Here is a 9,609-nt window from a genome sequence, read left to right on the forward strand (position 1 = left end):
AATAATTATAATTTTATTTATTTGCTTGTTTTGCATCTGATTTTTTTTCGTCTATCGCTAGTTCGACATTTAAAGCAGGGGTTTAGAGGGAGTAGTAAAACATCTAAAATCATTTTTTATTTTAAATTTTGTTTTTTTTTTCTCGCTATATTCTCTTTTAGTTTTAGAAAGTATTTTAAAAAGAAATTATAAGCTTTTCCTGTGTTTTACGATTTATTATTGTTTATTTTTATTATTAAATTTTGTCTTTTTTTTTTTTTTTTTATTTATTCATCTTGTTGAAATTTTTAAGCTAAATATAAGAATAGTTTTTTATGTATATAAGTATAAGTATATGTATATGTATGTATAGATTGTTATTAGGTTATTAGATATACTTGCTTGTATATGTTTATTTAGATAGTTTCCTTTTGTTATTTCTCTTCTTGTTGTTGTTGTTGTTATTGTAGAAATTCCCATTTTTCTAAAAAAGAATTTTTTTTTTATTCTTTTTTATTTTATTTTTTTTAATTATTAGTTTTTCGTTATCAAGTAAATTTTCTAAAATTTCCTGGTGGTATTTTTGCAGTCAGCGTTAAGTATATAGTTAAGTGAAAATTACACAAGAATTTCTCAGTTTTTTCATTTTTTTTTTTTTTTTTTTTTTTTTTTTTTGAAATAAAAAAAAAAGATAATACATATGTATGTTTAAAGGTCTTGACTATGTGTTTCCTATGTAAGTTTGTATGTGTGTGCATGTATGTGTTTATGCCTAAAAAAGAAGCTTGAGAAATTATTAAACATATATATTAATTTGAGATTAATTTCTCTGTAATCTGTATACCAAGACACGAGAAGTTGGATCTGTTAATGAAGCCTATTTAAGGAGCATTTACCTGGGCATGTTTTCATAAATCTAAAATTGTTAATGAGAATCGAATGCGGATGTGGATAAATATCGCTGAAGAGTGTTAAAATTACACATTGATCGGGAAGCAAAAGTCAAAAGTATTCCAATTACCCTATGCTAAAGGATAGTTTGTGAATCATGCAATTGTCGAGATAATTGTAAGTTGTGTTAAATACTCGAGGCGTGAGCATTTCACTAGTTTTATTTTCTAATAAAACTAGACGTTTTTATCAACATCAAGACCTACTCGGACTACGACATGCTACATGCTGCGAGAGGAAGAATAATTGACCTACGATTGATCTATCTTGTGCTGCATTGCTTCTTTGCCTAAACTGTAAAGACGTATAATTCATAGCTTCAGGGCAGTGTACATTTAGCCAAGAGCAGTAGGTATGGCGATTTTGTTTACAGAGTTTTTCTTTTTGCGGAGGTTGCTGATAGCAGACTGAGCTCTGAGGTCAACTATTTTGAGTCTCCTCTTAGAAGCTTCAGCCAATCTATCAATATAATTTTGAACCTATACCTTTTCCAAGCCCTGATTTATGACGATCCACTAAATCGATATTACAATTCGTCCTTCTCGGATATAATAGGGCACTTAATGTTAGACGATCTGCTACCGGCATCGTACTCAAGTCTCTTAAGTCTCTGTTTTGATTCATTATCGCAGGATGGTTTCAAATGCGGAGGACATTAGGTTTCATAGAAAAGACACAAGTTGACGTATGAAAAAGCTTTGCAAGAAATATTTAATAGTTTTACTATTGATCGCCCAACATTATACGCTTTGGAATTTTTTTTGGGATTTACCTAACGATAAACAATGCTTTTCAGATTTTTTTATATTCTCTCAATAACGTCGTGGGAATTCGTTTTAAGACCTCAAGAAGTGAGGTCAAACATATAGGCGCCGCTTGATCGATTTTGTAAACGTAGAAATTTCGCAAGAATATGAGAGAAAAATTGAAGTTAATCCGACAACAAAGTTAGTTCTTTTTCTTCTTCTTCTTCTTTTTTTTTTTTGAAAAAAGTAATTAAAGTTTTTATGACATAACCTTTTAATGATGAAATCAAGAATAGATGATGTTTTCGATATAAGTTTTAGTTTCATTTTCATTTTTGCAGCCAACAATAAAGGACATAAACATCTTTGTATCTAAGTTATGCATTTGCTTATGTAAATTTTTTTGTGTTCTTAAAAAGTGAAGTTAAACTGTGGCTTAAGAGTTCTGTTCACTACATTATATATATAGGAGGGAATAGTAGAATAGAATATTAATGTTATAGTGTATTTATGTTTATATGTAGAGCATATTTATTTCACATATATATGTATATATATATGTAAATATACATATACATATTTGTACATATATATATATATATATATATATATACATGGACATACATATATAAATATAAATATATATATACGTACACATACACATACACATATACGTACATATACACATATACACATATATGTATACATATATGTATATGTATATATAAATAGATTATTTTAATGTTTTTTTTTGCTTTTTATTTAATCATTAGTTTATCTATTATTAAATATATGTAAATATTTTAGGCGGTGGCTTGGTTTTGGACTCATTTCATATTTAAGAGAAGAATAATGATAATAATAATAATAATAAAAAAGAAGTTATTTTTTTTTAATATATTTGTTTTCTCTTTTTTTTTTTTTGTTTTTGTTTTTCTAATGCATTTTATAAAGTTTTGTTGTTAGCTCTCGCTTAAAGTCTCCGGTTTATAGTATTGATTATATAAACGACTTTTCTCTCATTGATATTTCCAAAGAGAGAGAGAGAGAGAGAGAGAGATAGATAGAGATAGAGATGGTAAACATGTGTAGAGACATAAATTATTATAAAATTATTGTTAAAAAGCTTAAAAGCTAAATATTCACTTGCGTCCGTATTCATATTTATTTTCATTGCACATATGCTTAATTTATTTAATTTATTTATTTATTTTTTTTAATTTTATTAAAGTAATTTACAAATTGACCATTATTTTTCATACTTTTTGTGTCGCTTTTACTAATTAAGCTTTTAAAAGTTAATTTTCATTTTTATTTTTTTTTTTTTTTTTGTTTTATTAGCATTCTATTTATTTATTTATTTATAATTTGGCTGCGTAATCACATTATCGTTTAGATTTTCAGATATTAGAAAATAAAACAATTAAATAAATGTAAAAAAAAAAAAAGAAAAAAAAAATAAATATTTTTTAAACTAATATTCAGCTAATGAGCTTAAAATACTATTCAGAAATATCTCTAAATGGTATTAACTAAGATTTCTTGTCTATATAAATGTTTTTCTACATAATTTCTATGATATATATATATATTTTATATGTTTTCATTTCTCCTCATATGTATATTACAAAATTCTACATATTCTTGAAGTAAGTTTTACTCGAAATTGACATTAGGATCGTTTCATTACACATTTTATTCATGTCATTATTTATATATATATATATATATATATGTGTGTATATATATGTAGATATACATACATACCTATACATAATTATTTATAAAAATTAATTTTCTTATTACAAAAAAAAAAAAAACAAAAACAAATTATTTATAAAACCATTAAAAAATTTACATGTATATAACAGATATGAGCTAAAAATTGGACAAGATATTGCGAATGGGTCCTTCAAATGAGTGCATCAAATGATCGCATTAGCTAAAAAGCTTTTCTTTTTTAGCAATGACTTAGCAAGCTTGAAATATCTCTGACAGGAACTACCCAATTAAGATGAAAGACTTGGGAGAAATATATACGTTTTTCCCTTCTGTATGTATGTATTCTTCTACTTCTCCTAAGTAATATTTAAAAAGCATCTAAAAAAAGTACACAACCCGTAAAACTTTCAAAAATCCAAAGATCTTTATTATAGAATCAATTAAATTTGCAAGTATCTTACACCTTTAAAAATGACAATGATTTTTAAATTAAAAATCGTGTTTTAGTTGGTAAGGCATTTAAGCCAGTAAAATTTTAAAAGTCAATGCCATCGAGCTTGTAAAGCTTTTTCTCTCACTATGCTTTTAAAGCTAAAAGCTCTTTTCAAGTTCGTAAAGCTTTTAAGCTGACAAAACTTTTAAAGTCAAAGCGATCAAATTTGTATAGTTCAAAACAATATATTGATGTTCTGAAAATATCAACTTGAGAACTAGAAATGTATTGTAAGTCTGCTTCGCGTTGGTAAATTCAGTCAACCTACCACCCTCCTTCATCTGTGGCACAAGAGCATATTAAGCTTGTGCTGATGTATGCAACACTCCGAACGACGTGAGACAAACTAAAACCGATTTTTATGCAATAACATTCAGAATCGATCAAGCCTTGTCTGTTCGCTTGGCCATTTTGTTTTTAACATACAGGTAACAAACTTTTAAAATATTTTAAAGAAATTTGTTACGCTGATACGTAACCGAGTCTCGACTAGCAACCCAACGGTCGTGGATTCAAATCTCAAGTGCGTTAGCCAAAAGCCTTAGATGCTTGTGCTGTAAGACTTTAAACTTTGAATTTATTCTCTGGCTAAATTTATAACAATAATAATAATAATAATAATAATACCCAAGGAACAGGTGGTTCAGGTTGGTCACTCTCCATATGAAAGTCATTGCATGAATAACCATATTAAACGAAGTGGTGGAGGGTACTTAATGGTGGGCCGCGTCCCAGTATAATGTTTTCATTCATTCATTGCTTAAACGATGGCATACATATGAAAGCCATCACACACGTAGTGTTCTTAATGGTTACGTAGAGAAAAAGAGAAAAGGTGGGTATCTATAATTCGTGCATTATTCCTAAGAAATCCTTGTGGCAGGGCTCATTAAAACCTTGGGATGTTCTATAGAATCCTTATTAGAAGGAAAATCGTTTATGATGAGAACGTTTTTCGGAACTGAAATAATTCCATTCGTTGCAGATTAGAGATGAATTTAATAAGAATTTGTTTTGCGAAAAATTCTACAAAAATTTATAAGTTTTTTGTTTTTATAATATTTTTACGAATATACTTCAGTCAAGCTATTATTTCTATTAATTGTTTATAAAATTTCAAAGGAAAAAATCCTCGATAGACGAGACGTACTACTACTTTTTTTCTTTTTCTTTTTTGGTCATATAAAGTGTGTGAAATTATTTACTAAGAATACTTCGATGTCGTTAGGAATTCTTTTCAATGGACTCTAGCAGACTGCAAACGTGTTTGCAAAAACGGGAAAAACGGGAAGAGTGGGGCACAATTATGAGCTGTATGGCGATTTCTTGAAATGCTAAACTTCTTTCGCAAAGTCTCGTCATATTTGTTGTTGTTTTTAGTGAGGTTTGAAATATAATTAAATAGCAAGTGCACGTTTCTATATATATATATATATATATAGATATATATATATAAATATATATATATATGATGTTAAACTAAGTTATAGAAAAAATTTAATTTAATTTAAAATCTAATTTTATCCCTTCTTCTTTTTTTTTTTGTATATAATTTACTTTATGTATATTTATTTTCTACATATTATTTTTATTTTATTTTAATTTTATTTTAATTAAAGTATTTAAGTTTATTATTCTTTAAAAAAAATTTCCCTAAATTTTGCTGTATATATTTTATACATTTAAATATTAATGTATTTCATTTATTTCTATGATTATTTATTTAATCACTTATTTAATTATTTATTTAGTTTTATTTATTTATTTATTTATTTTTTTTCTTTACACTCATCCTTGTGTGAAAGCTATTAATAAACATAATTAAATTTAACTTTCGCTTACAAATTAAATGCATGCTAGAGTATGTACGTTATATTGTTGTTATTATTTTTTTTTTTTTAAATTTTATTTATTTATTTATATATATTTTCCTCTTACATTATGGTATCATTAGGCCTAATATTAATTAAAAAGCTTGTCTAATTACAATAACTAACCCGTGCATACGCGTGTATTTACATTACATGTACATGTGTGAGAGTGCATTACACGTTACACGTAATTGTCATCATCATACTCTTGTAGCCATCGATTCTCGTTAAATTGATTGGAATTATTATTATTATTATTGTTGTTCTTCTTGTTGTTGTTGTTTGCTTTCTTATCGCTTTTTTTTGTTTTTTTCTCTTTTGCTAGTAGATGAATAGAGAGAGGGTGTTTTGTTGTTGTTCTTGTTGTCAAGATTACTTACCGTTTTAGATAAAAGGTGGGTTGTTGTTGCTGTTGCTTTTGCTTTTGCTTTTGCTGTTGTTACGGTTGCTGTTGCTGTTTATGTTGCGTTTTTTATTGTTGTTCATAACAACTGTGAACTGCGTATTTAAATCTTAGAAAACAAAGGCAAATATTTCAAAAATGTTTGGTCCCTTAACTTATAGTTATAGAAATTTTATAAAAAAAATTATTTATTAAAAAAGAAAAAAAAAGCAAAAAAAAAGTTCGATTCTTCGATCCCCATCACTTCAAGCAAGCACATGCAGTACGTCTTGGTCGGCTGATGAGGAAAATTCTTAGAACTATCTGTGCCAAGCCGTTTATCCAGCAGCTTTTACAAGTCGTAAAAAACTGAAAGGTTTCGCAATATTCTTCTATTCGCATTTCCCATCACGTCGACTAAATCTCAAATTAATAAGCGATAAAAATAGTAAATTATAGCTTTTTCATAACAGAGCTTATTGGCGGTTTATGCCGCCCGCCGCTTTTATTTTCTTCAAATCCTAAGTTAACTAAGAGCATATATATATATATGTCAAGTTTATCAGTTCACTCTTTTATTTATGCCTGCGATGATCGTCTCAACAAAAGGCAAGCAGCGGCCAGACAGACGGATAGTTAGATAAATTCGTTAAGTGTGTCTACCTTATGGACCACTCTAATTCGTATTGTGTAAGGGTCACGAATGATAGGACAAATGTAGTAAACTTCCGCTTAGGGGCGGAATTGTGATGCATGCATGCATAAGATAACGCAGCTATTAGCTAATAGACAACATTCCCTTTGCTAAGTGTTTTGTAAAAAGATTCATTGATAAATTTACGTTTTTTCCCCTCCTTTCGTTTTATTAAGATTTCCTTTCCCCTTTAATGCTATAACAAAAATTCATAAGAAAAACTTTTCTTAAACAATGACGTGTGAGAATGAATGGCAAAGATGTTTATCACTTCAAGCGAATATGGAAAGATTGCAAAATATTTTGCGAATTGTGAAAGCGTCACATTTGTCCTGATCTTTGGAAAGAAATATATTAGTTTCGTGGATTCCAAAGGTAAACCAATCATAAAGTTTGAAAAGTTTCTAACTTGACTGTTGGGAAGAAAGCGAACTAACGACAGACAGATGGACATGATTCGGAAGCTGAAAGCTGATCACAATCATTTGGGATTTCCTTTGTTTTTTTTCTTTAGCGGTATTTGTGAGTGCTACAGCGCTGTTTTTTCCCGAACTGATATAACAGAGTAGTAGTGCTACATATTTATTAAAGAATGAATTTCATGCAGTATTTATCTTAAGTAAAAAAAGTCTTTCGTTGCACACTTCGTAGTGTAATGTGTAACTTTTGCTGTAGATCATAAGTTATTAATGAAAATAATTTTATATTATTTTGCCTTTAAAATGCCATATGGGAATTCATCGACCGAATCGAACCAGGAACGTAGTCATCAAGGTATTTTGACAGTTTTAAAAGCAAGCATAAAGCAGATGAAGGCAATGCGTGACCGATGACAACTACAAGGTCCAAATTTATGAATTCTCAAAACTAAAAACATTAAGTATTCAACTCGCCCCTTGCACATGAATGCCACCTATACGTGAAAAATATTTTCCGAGATTAGTAATAAAAAAAACTCTGTACCTGGTTTTAAGCAACTATGTAATCCACTCTACTTATGATGGAGGCGCATATTAAATTTGTGTGAAGGTACACAATATAGACCGATCTTTTATTGCATCAATTGTTTCCGAAACATTGCCTGAATTCGTATACATACATCACTCCTTACCCGTTACACTTCACAATTTTTATGGTATTTTGTTAAAATTGGCTGCGCTGATATCTTTTGGCCCGAACAAGGATCCAATAGAGAATTGATTGAATCAGTAAATATTTTCAATATTTTCTAGAGATGAGGAAATCGGATAAATATTTCGTTGATCAAATGTTGACCCATCAACATCAACAATTGAATAACGCTGTCTGTAGTTCAATGAAAGAGAGGCTTAAGACTGATTTGCACCGCATTCGAAAATCAATTGACGACATTGCTGATATTTAGAAAAGGCTGAGAACAGTTCATTGAATTCTTTTCGGTATTCTGTTCAACTGCCTGTACATGAGGTAACCGAGAGCCCCACACAAGTTTTATATTTTTTGTAGTAATCGCGAGCAAATATTCTTCCCCCAATCACAAGCAACCAAAAGAAGCAAACATTCTTTCTTTGATCCGTCTGAATGGCAAAGAATCTCGACTAACAACTCAATGGTCGTGGGTTCAACTCTGAAAGGGGATAGTGTTTTCAGTAATTGGCAAAGAATTTCGACTAACAACTCAATGGTCGTAGATTCAAATTTCAAATGCGGTGGGGTTTTCAATAAAGCCGATAACCCTAAATGCTAGTGATTTACGATTTTATTTCTCTGGCTAAGTTAATAATAATAACAATAAGAGCCTCAATGACCTTTGTCTGGCATATATGAGTACACACAAGAAATCAATCGATTTTCTCAGACAATTATGCTAATAAAGCTTAATTATATGTTGCCAGCAATCAAGAAAAAAATCTATTAAGCATTATAAGCATCAAAGATGGTGTGCCAGTAGTAGCGCAGTAGCCATTATATTAGAATCAATTACTCATAAAGTTTTAAAGAATAAGGAAGCTTCGATAAGACAGTGAGAAAAGATATATAGAGAGAGCGAAAAAGAGAGAAAGAAAGAGAAAGAGAGAGAGAGAGAGAGAGGGAGAAAAAAATGAAAGTGAATTATCTAAGTGGATAACAAAGGAACTCTGAATAAAAATCAATTACAACAATTGAAAGCACCGACGGTCAACGTAGCCCAATCAGTAGATCATATGGACTCAATATTGCCAGTAAAAGAATTTCGGGGCAAAGCGAGAGATAGAGAAGAAGTTTAAGTAACGCAGGCGCTTTTGATGGAGGTAAGTAGAGGAAACCAATGGCTTGCAAACTACGCCAAGCAAGCTCGCATTCGCACATCTCGGGAGGGTTCACTTAGAAACAAGTCATTAGTTATATATTTCACGCTACGAAGCCTGAAAAAGTCAGTGCACAATCAAATGTTCATGTTGAACCGATTCCTATGTTAAGGTTTCCTTTGATTACATGCATAAATAAATTTGTCGTCATTGTCCTCGTCCATTGCCCGTCTGTTATTGTCCTTTGGGTTCTCTCGCTCTAGCTTTTAGAAATATCAATATTTCGCATTACATGGATGCCTTTTAAAATCTGTCTTTGTATTGTTCTCAGATAAATCACATTTGGATGGTAAATGATGACAACTATCTCCTAACTGTTGATGAGTTTCTTGAATTTTAATTTTTCCCGTAATGATTTCATATCCGACTGCCCCTTGCAATATTCCTATATGTAAGCCACTTTTCTAACAATCGAAAGGTAATAATTATAAAAAAGCGATTCTG

The sequence above is a fragment of the Glossina fuscipes genome, unplaced genomic scaffold, assembly GCF_014805625.2.
Source record: "Glossina fuscipes isolate IAEA_lab_2018 unplaced genomic scaffold, Yale_Gfus_2 27, whole genome shotgun sequence".
NCBI classification, from domain to species: Eukaryota; Metazoa; Arthropoda; class Insecta; order Diptera; family Glossinidae; genus Glossina; species Glossina fuscipes.